This window comes from Anguilla rostrata, chromosome 4, assembly GCF_018555375.3.
Source record: "Anguilla rostrata isolate EN2019 chromosome 4, ASM1855537v3, whole genome shotgun sequence".
Lineage (NCBI taxonomy): Eukaryota > Metazoa > Chordata > Actinopteri > Anguilliformes > Anguillidae > Anguilla > Anguilla rostrata.
This window is the reverse complement of record NC_057936.1, coordinates 12,314,480-12,324,935: the sequence shown is the minus strand read 5'-3', so window position 1 is coordinate 12,324,935 and position 10,456 is coordinate 12,314,480. Positions and strand designations below refer to the sequence as shown.

At 39.7% G+C, this 10,456-nt stretch overlaps 1 protein-coding gene across 2 annotated transcripts in view; it reads left to right on the top strand.

Annotated features, from left to right (window-relative positions):
- Positions 1–269: 269 nt before the first annotated feature.
- Positions 270–10,456, top strand: part of LOC135252516 (zinc finger FYVE domain-containing protein 9-like) — a 35,841-nt gene continuing 25,654 nt past the window's right edge. The window contains exons 1-3 of one of the 2 annotated variants that reach the window (XM_064330676.1): positions 270–698; positions 7,332–7,429; positions 9,080–9,145. The gene's annotated coding sequence lies outside the window, so the exon portion shown is untranslated. The remainder of the gene's footprint in view (positions 699–7,331; positions 7,430–9,079; positions 9,146–10,456) is intronic. The other variant, XM_064330675.1, reaches the window with a different exon arrangement.

Genomic DNA, 10,456 nt, shown 5'->3' with positions numbered 1-10,456 from the left:
GTCCAAAACTAAGTTTGGGAAAATGCATTATTTATTTTTAGAAGGCAAAACCGTTTCAATATCCGATTGTAGATGAAAAATGTACTGACTGTCCGACTATGTCCACATTTTCAGAACACTCTTGAAAAATACATTGAGCGTGATGAAATTCAGTGTGTTCCTTTCCAAATGACTTTGTTTCGCATTTAAATCTGTATTTGGAGTTATTTTCTAACGGTACGGTACTGCAATAATTGATTGTTGATGCAGTGCACTTCCACTTCGCCCAATCTTGGGGGCGCTGCCTATCATGGTTCGTATCCGCAGATGCTCATTTTGGGGTTGGGAGGGTGGAGCAAAGTTTAGCGTAGGAAACTAATGCCATTTTGGCTCAACATGACCCGCATTGATTGGGATTCATAACATTGAACTGCGTAGAGCCAAGATGGCCACACTAGACATCAGTTTCGTAACCGCTAAGCTAAATCTCGGGGAGTGGGTTTTGTGCGCCTTCACCGAACTGTTCAATAGCTGGAGGCTGGAGGAACAGGAGTTCTAAGAAGATAGAGGAATCAAGGGGAAAATAAACCGAAGGCGAATCGTTGCTGATAAGCTAGCAACCGTACGGTTTCGTGGCTATCATAAATATGCTGGATACAAGCTAAAAAGGCAACAGAGGTTTCTTAGCGCACGGGTGCGTGAAGATGAGGGTTCCTCAGGTGAGCTCAGACGCGGGAGTTGTGTTTGTCGTGATGCAAGCAATATGTATCATCCATCAAATTGTAAAAAACCTGGAATTTGGACACTAGGTTGTCACAATGTAGCAATCTTCGTTCTTCGGAAATGCACGAGTTTATCGATTAGCCTTATTCTGTAGAAAACAGCAGTGCTTCAGTTAATCGCTATGTGGCTTGATGCTTGTATTGGCAAATAATAAAGAACACTCACCTAGCACCCTACTAAGTAATGAATATGTTTAGATCCATATATATTAACATATGTTTTATTGATATTTACACTTGGTTTTGTACGTACTTGACATATCAAACTGATAAAGCTTGATAGCTAGCAGTTTATCATACGAATTGAATTCCGCGAATTTAGCTTGCTAACGGTGCAGTCTGTTTTAATGTTGCATTCAGTTATGCTATGCATTGAGCAGCTGCTTAACGCTAACAACATTTTCTTTGAAATGCTCGCTATACGTTTAATAAACATTATTTTAAAGATTTGTAGCTTAGGTTTGCTAGCTAGCGCACTTCATTTAATTCGACCGAAAATGGTCACGTTAGGTCGCTCAGGTTCATAGCGCAAAGTACATATGCATTTCGCTAGTTAGCGCTATCCACGTTTCAACTTGACCATTGACTCTAATCTGTGGGTTGAATAGGTGGCTAGCTAGCCACTGCAATGACTATGGGGAACGTTAAAATGTTGCAGTTAACTGTCAGTTATTCCGTTATTGGAGAAGTGTACCGGTTGCCAGATCTGGGAGAAACGTATATGACCGATTAATAAATAATGACGAGAAACAAGAGTTCTGTAACTATTCTGGTGACCAGTACTGTGCGGTTCTTTTTCCAGGTGCATTTTAGGTAGGCGTTCGCTTGCGCCAGGCGTGATCAGTATCTTGCATACATCCATCTTAAATGAGTAACACGTTTTCCGCACTAACAATAAGAAGGCATTCTGTGCACATATACTGTGTAATGACTAAATGTGTTGTACTGCATGCAAACAACTGAACTCTACTGACAATATGGAATATTGCTGCCAATCAATAGAAATATGGAATATTGCTGCTAATCAATAGAAATTACAACGTGTCCAATGACGTAATTGTAAGTGACACGTTTACCCTATGAGTTGCTGCAGGTTTCCCGTCCCTTACATGTATCTGTGACATTTGTGCCGCATAGTAAACAGTTATGACAAAAAAATGTGTTGAGCATAATTTCTTAGAAGAATAATCTGGTAATATACACACTATGTGGAGTCATTCCATTGCTGTACAAGGGTATTTGGCGATTAAATGCCTTCAAACAAATTCCTGAAAACGACTTTCTTTGTAAAGGTTGTTATAAACTTCTTTGAATATATTGAATATGCATTAATGCACACAAACTGTCTGTGTCAGTCAAAAGCATACAACAAAGCGTTAATGTTATAATAAAACCTCAGAAAGTGAGCATTCCTTTAACCCTTTTATGTTGAAAAATAGTTGCACCCATTATGTTACAGGTCAAATTGATCCACATAGTGTAAATTTACTCAACACAGTCAAATAATCCTTAAACAGTGAAAACTTTACAAAGCTTAATTTGTCTCACAAGGCCATTCATAAAGAAGAAATGCAATACCTTTTTAAAATTTCAAACACTGTATTTCACAACAGGTTATTGAACAAATTTCCTTTCAAATATAGTCAAATTTTGATGAAGTTGTTAAACCATATTTTTAGCATGTCAAATGGATAGGCCTTTGCCATACTTTAAAGTCACATTGTTTAGTTAGGAAGCATTTCTCACAGAATCATTTGGCCTCACTCTTCCTCATACCCCTTTTTAAGAAAGAGCTCATAGAGGCATTACCCATCGTACTCCAGAAAGTGATTCTTGAAGACTGATTCCCTGTAGCGGTGAGCAACACTAACTGCGAATTCCCAGAGAAAACAGTCTTGCTCTGGAACCTTTTGCCATAAATATGTTGTTGGAGTGGTGTGATCTCTAATGCTTCTCTTGAAGCATTTGGAGAAAACTGACTACAAAGTGTGCATCCTACGTTTTGGAAAATCTTATTTTAAATGACATTTCCCATGGGAGTGTCCGTTAAAAGAAGATTCATAAGAATTATGTAACTGCATAATCAACGGTAAATCCTTGGGTTGCTAAATGCAGATGTGAAAATCTACTCATTGGAGTGTGAGGGATTTTCTCAACCCAATGGTTGTGATGAGATTTTTGTCCCAATTACAATTCAGCGTTGTTCACCCCCCATTCACTTAAGCTGTCGCACATAAGTATTGTGTAAAATAGGGCCACTTCAGAATATGGTTCTAAAGAGCTACCGTTTAACAGGTTTTTCCTTTTTTTTCCCACTGACATTCATTTGAAGATTGCCCTGTAAACAGCTTCCTGTAGTTGTGAAGTCAGTCGAGGGCAGCAGTGTAGTATAATGGGTAAGGAGCTGGTCTTGTAACCCAAAGGGCACAGATTCCCTGGTAGGACACAGCCGTTGTGCCCTTGAGCAAGGTACTTAACCTGCATTTCTTCAGTATGTATCAAGCTGTATGAATGGATGCAATATATAATGCTTTGTAAAAAAAGGGGCGTCTGCTAAATGCCTGTAATGTAAAAGAAGGGACTCCCTGAAGCATTAAGTAATCATTGAGGACGAAGAAAGAAATAGGAATCAGATCCACCAGAGTGCCATCAGAAAAACCCACCCACTATTTTTTAGATGCTTTTGATCTCCATTTTTACTCAATTTTGAACGTCAGTGTTTCGCACTGTCACAGATGGACATCTTGAAATGAACCTAGGGTCCAATTCCAGAATTCTGTACTTAGCCTTTTTTTTCTGCAGATTTTTATTGTGTGTGAAGTGATGAACAGATATGTATCTGAGATGAAGGCTAAATGCTGTGCCTGCTTTCGAGTCCCTCGAGGCAGGCTCTGTGCTGTATTGATGTCACTAAATGGAATACAAAACAAGTTGTGTGCAGGTGGAGTGCTATTGTGTTCAAATATAATTCACATCCCACAGTTAAAGGATGAAATATTTTGTTGTGTCTTCACCAATACACAGTAATTGAATTCACAGCGTTAATAGAATGCAGCCACAGCTGCCCTTCTGGTCTGGGGTGGAGTTGCTCTACTGTAATATGCTGTATGGAGAGGCTGTTGCGGGGCATTGTGATGGGGTTTCTGACAAGGTGAATAGATGCACTTAGTGAGATGGAATTCCCCAGGCGCTGCCTGATTGGTGGAAAGTGTATGTCTATGTCTGGATGCTTGTCCCTTCCCCTCCCCTGGCAGACAGCTCTGCTGAAGAGATGCGATGCTTTCTGTATGCCTAGGGAAATTTAAGTTGTGGATTTTGAGGTGGAAAGCTCTGCTAAATCTGTGTCAACTCGCTAACTTGATAGCATGTCGCATTCCCCAAAGGGCCTCTCACAACATGTTAGATTGCTTTATTATTTCAGGGTACAGCTTCACTCCTGGAGTATGTTGGCTTGTTATTAGTGGTTTTATCTTTTCCCTTTTTTGTCACTTCATGTTAGATCTAGATCTAAACTTGGGGGTGGGGCGAGGGTGAGGGGAGTGGGAGGTATTGTAAAGCACTGTTCAGAGTTAAAGTCGAAAACTTGTCAGATGACCTTTTTCTGTGTAAGGCTAGGGCCATTTCCTTCTCAGATTTACATCAAAATAGATACTGCATTCAATCTCATATCTCATAGTACTGTTGTATTCCAGCAGGGGAAATGCATCAGATTTTTACTTGCAGGTTACTTTTAGGTTTATGATGTAACCTAAAAGTATTCCGTTCTCCTCAGGGGCAAGAAAGGATTGGGTTGTTTGGGTTATTCTAGCACATAAGAGATGGTGCATGACGTCTTCTCAAATATTAGTGTGCCCTGGGGAAAACATTTCACGGGGCCCATGCAGCCTGCTACCAACACTGCATGTCACCATGCCTCAGAGATGCCTTAACCATCTTCAGCTATGAAGCCTTTAAAAATCCAGAAAAAAACATAAAACTAAAGTTCTGCCAAATGTCAACAACCAATGGGTCACAGATTTCCCGTAATAAAATATAATCTCCTTTCAAATGATTTCCAAGGGAAAGCAGAGGTTTACAGTGAAAGGAGAAAAAGACTACCGGAGGAGTACCATTAAAAGGAGTGCCAAGAATTCTGATGTGAAATTCTGTAGGCAGGCAATTTCACATCGGAAGGGCAGGACACATTTTGGAGGACAGGCGTACAATGCTCTCCTGAATAGTTGGGAGGACACTGCGGAGATTAAACAGGTTTATGGATACAATTAGATATTCCAAATTGGTCGAAAAAACAAGTGAAAAACTGCCTAGGTTGGGTGCAGGAAGCGTTGACCCAGAGATTGGCTGAAGTAAATGCAGACAAACTGCTTAGAATGCTACAGTACCTTTGGTTATTTTGTGCAGAGTTGAATTATTCAAGGCAAGCAGTGTGCAATTAAATCTTAATAAGGACAGGTTATTGCTAGTGCGTTGAGCGTGAGCAGCCCTGATTTTTGGAGCAGTGCTGTAAACAGCAGAGCTGGCGAATGTGCTTACGAACAAATGCTGGCAATCCAGTCTGGCAGTTTGTCATCGAAATGTTAAAAACGTCAATAAAACGGTCAGACCCATCTTACAACTGACGTGCCTTATGGTCCACTAAAGGCAATAAGGGGCACACAGGGAACAGACTTCAGTCCATGTCATAACATTGGGTAAAAATGGGACATTCCCCTGTGCTCTTCTGGCAGAGGTGTTGCTTCAGTTCTGCGTTCACCGAGTTTGTATTTTGCCCAGTAATCGCAGATCAAGCAAAGAGAGTTTGATGCAAAGCGGTCTATTACGACGCTGCTACGTGGCAGGAGATCAGCCGTGTGCTGTGCAAAGTCTGGTGTATACGAGCATGGTAATGGCTACCTTGCTGGTTCTGTAAAGCTGATTTATGGCAGTTTTTTTTTTTGGCTTTCCGAAGACGCAGTTGCTTCTCAACCCTGCAGCATACTGGCCAACCTCTTCCTTGACCACAGCACAGCCAAGGCTATAATGCAGTTGAATTATTGACATGCTACAAACTTGATTGGTTTGTTTGGCCTGTGTTAATAATTTAGGAGTTGGCAGAATGAACACTACACCTGGAATGGTCTAGTGTTACATGGATCCACAGTATGGAATGGATAGAGTAACAAGCTGTGTTCATTGTTATTATAATGACTATTCTTCAGGACTATTATAGCCATGTACTTCCCTAATAATCTGTCCATCTACAAAGTCTGGCTTATTCAAGCAGGAAAATCCTAGACTGCAGCTTCTGTTGAAAATCTGAGCTATCTCTCTAAGTCTCAAAGTGGTTACTCGAAAAGTACCCCTGAATAGATTTTTTTCATCTTCACTAAACAGTTTTGGAAATAGTTTAAGTAATAGTTAGTGTGCTGTAATGTTTGTGAGTAGTGAGTAGCTGTATCAAGGGCCATTTTTAATTGTTGATGGAAATGCACTTTGAATTCAATTTGAATTTCACAGTTTTTGATCTACACTTCCTTCCTGCAGTTCACTTATTTCTTGGTTTGTTTAATAAGTTGTTAATGCTCACACTACTGCATTTTAAAACCGGTTGTGGCCAGTTTCACTGCAGTCGTATAGATCGTAGTGTAATGTGAATTACCTAGCAGTTAACAGTTTACATAGGGCATCTTTAGACAATTGATGATATGTGTATTGGAGTCTAGATTCTGCAAAATTTGACAAGATTTTCATTAAACATTTGGTGGTAGTGAACAAGAGGACTTGTTGGACTCTCTCGCTTCCTGCCAATGGCTGTAAGAGAAATCTCTCAGAATCTGACTTTGAGTCATATCATAAGTAATTACATCTGAGGTTTTTGTGACAGTTAGGATTGCTAACATGCTGATGCCATTCTGATAGCATTTTTTTCTTTTTAAATCACAGAATTGTACAGCATTTGTCTTCATTCAGATTCATTTGAACTTGTCAATAAATATGCCTACTCTTTGTTCTCCAAGCCTGAATTTTAAGGTACATTGATGACATAAAAATCCATTCTCGTGTTCTGTGCATCATGATATTGCTTGCACCAAAGTTTTTTTGCAGACATTGAACACAATGTGACATTGGAGAAATCTGGCACTTAAATTTAGCCTATACTTTGAATGGAACTGTGAATTGATGCTTGTATTCTTTTTCAGTTACTTGCATTATTTAACTTGACAAGGAACGTTGCTGCAGCCTGAGGCAATTGAGAAAACTTTCCATTACTTATGCTACCAATAGATTATTCAAATATTTGGCATGCTTGTTAATCAAATAAAATAAATAGTGACTGTTATTGTCATTGTTCCATGCCACTCGTAGATCATTCCGTAACTGCGTACGTGTAACCAAGGTGGTGTGGAATTTGTTGTCACAAGTAATATCTCAAGGCTACATTTATGCATAGTGTAAAGGCAGGTGCAGTGTAAAAAACCTGCCTGGCACAAGTCCTAGCAACAAATGTGAATTGTAATTCTGATTAGTCTGATTAGTTCTGTCTTCTGGCCTCCTCATCCTACAGTGATGGCTCCCTGTTGCTTGTTGCAGGAATGGGTGCCAGGTGTGTATCTAACGGGAAGGAATGACTGCCTGGTGACTGGCCTCAGTGCGTTCCACTGATACTGCTGAAGAGGATCTGGGTGCAGGTGAGTTAGATTCCTACCAGTAAAAGCAACCAGTCAATCGCAGTCCAAATAGAGGCTCAGGCTTAAAGGATGGTTCTCATGGTGCTGTTCAGAAGCTTTAGCTGAAGCTGATATACACTCATCATCCGCTTTATTACGTGTACTTATCTAGTACCGGGTAGGACCCCTTTTGTCTCCGGAACAGCCTGAATTCTTCACGGGTTGAATTCAGCAAGGCGGTGAAAACATTCTTCATGGATTTTGGTCCATGCTCGTGCGATATCATCTGACTCAAGAAATCTGTTCCTGTGGATTTTTCAGCCGGCCAGTTATGCTGCAAACCTCCCGTTCCAACTCATCCCAAAGGTGCTCGGTTGGATTGAGATCTGGGGACCGTGGAGACCATTGTAAACTTATGCCACTGTCATGTTTCATGGAACCAGCTTGAGATAATATGTGCTTTGCGCATTATTCTGCTGGAAGTATCCATTTATAAAAGGATACTTCCAGCAGAGGGATGTGGCCATCTGTGGGATGGACATGGTAGTGATGCTGAATTGGTATCAAGGGACCTGATTGCTAAGAAAACACTCCCCACACCATTACACGGCAACCAGCCTTTGACTCAAGGCAGGTGGATCCATGGATTCAGGGTGTTCATGTCTAATTCTAACCCTGTCTGCATGTTGCAGCAGATAAATTGAGATTTGTCAGACCAGGCAACCTTCAGTCAAAATCAAAATGCTTTATTTTACAAAATTAAAATAGGACAAATTCATGAAATGTTACTCTTTCCAATTGCCACATTTATCTTTTATATAACATTGATCTCAAAGTATAAAATATATCTGAAACAGTTTTTGTTGCCCATGTCTACCGAATTTTGTTGCCCATGGCTACCAAATTATGCATGGACTCTCTGGTTCATAGCTATATCCTGATGTGAAATGTTGATTCTATTTGAATGAGATTGCATCAGTCTGGTGGGCTTGTGCAAAGCTATAGCTGTGTGAAGTTGTAAGCGGACAATATTAAACTTTTTGTCAAGCTGAAGCAATTTCTGCCATTATTAACTGTGATCACAAAACGTAATGAAGGAGGCAGCATAGGTCATTAAAACAAGTATTTGTCAGCTTCATTTTCATCACCTACATTACTTACGTGGAATGGTGATTGTGCTACTGATCTACTCAGTGGGGAATCCATTCATTTCATTTGCAGTAGTGTTGTAAAGTTAATTAGAATTAAAAAAAAAAAAATTGTATCAAGTAATGAAATGCATGATTGAATGTTCCAAACTGCTGTTAGAGACTAGAATCTAACTTCCCTCCTCTCGTTATTGATACAATCCAGCAGTACTATCAGGCACAGTTTTGCATCTCAGTGAAATGGGGAACACAATGTTCCTATAAAAAAATTAATTTCTTTGATCAGATATAGGCAGCCAAAATCTTATTAAACGTCTGGTGTGCATAAATTTGTTTTTTGTGCACTGTGAAGATTTCACTGTATAGACATAGAGGGGGAAAACAGTCGAGCAGTCTTAAAGCAGTCTTCATTTAAAAGTATTTGAGAATGGTATGTTATCTCTAACTTCTTTTCAGTTGTTTGGCTTTTCACTCAGCGTTTGACAGGTTTTGTTTGTTTATGTTCCCTGTGAACTCAATGCAGGCTTGTGTCATCAACTGGGGGAGGAGGAGAATCGGGTTAGACTCACAGGAATGCACAGTCAAGCATGTAAGTACCTCATGCACTTTATGAAAATGTAAAATAATCCATTTTTATCATCAGTGAGTTCTGACTCGCTCAGAGAGAACCATGTGACATTCTAGAAAGTTTTGAATGAACCTACATTTACGTCTCGAGAGAAAGGATGGTTTATTAAAATTGGACAGTTGGAATCCTTCTAATTGAGTTTATTCCTAGGTCAGCCATGTTTTCCTCATTTCCAAAGATTCCTTTTATGAGGGAGTGTATGGCTATTTTTTGAAAGAAGAGGGCTAGTTGATGTGATGAGGTTTGTAGCCGGTTTGGTAGTTTGACACCCAGACTGGCAACGACAAGCAAATGGCTTACAGACAGAGCCTGGCACTGGCTTTCAGTGTGTCTGCATGTGGGCTACATCCGCTCTCAGTTGTGGCGGTAATTATAGCCACTCTTCCTCCCGTGAGCCGTGTGGCTGAGTTCCAGGAGTTCGTCATATTGAGATGAGTTACACTCAGGAGTACTATTTTCCGCTAATTTGGTCTGGCTGCCCAAAGTGAAAACCCAAGTGTGTCTGGTCCCAAATGTACAAAGCAGAAAGATCTGCATAATAGATTTAGAAAATCTGGAACAGCATGCTTACGTAACATGGATTTGTTGTCTGGAAATGTGAGTTGGTCTTGTACAGCACTTCATTGCAACATTATTTGAGATACTTGCCATTTGGAAACACATATGTAGGTTGCTATTGGACTTTTAATGGAGTTGTAAGATATTTTGAGATGGGAATGGTACTGTGTGGTATTGGTTTCTTAGCCAAATGCACAGTACGTCTCTTAATAGTTTGATTTGCATTAAAAAAATGGAAAAAGTGTGTGAAGTATGAAGCTTCTGCAGTGCAGTTTCAGTTAACTTTTCAAAGCCCAATTTTTTAGAAAGCACATTTTGACATGTAACTATTGAACAATGTCTACTGCTGCCTGCAATTTTGCATAGTGCTTGGTGGCTTTTTAGAAATTACTAAAGAAGTAGTTTGTAGTATCATTGCTATTGGTGGTTTTGGATTTCTGCTGCTTTATTGAATGTGTTCAACTCCATTATAGTCTTGTCTATGGCTCAGTGTTCTCAGAAGTACACACGCTCAGTCATTCTACTGTAGCATTTCATCTGTGAGCTTTTTGAAATATATTTGGAGCTCAGAATTTTCTCATTTTTTGAAAATGGAAATCCAGTGTTGAAATCAGCTTGACACGCTAAGGCTTTGTTGTTGAAAACATACAACATATATAATTTTTAGGTTATAATTTGGTTAATAAAATTGTTTTTGTTTCAAATGCTTGTTTT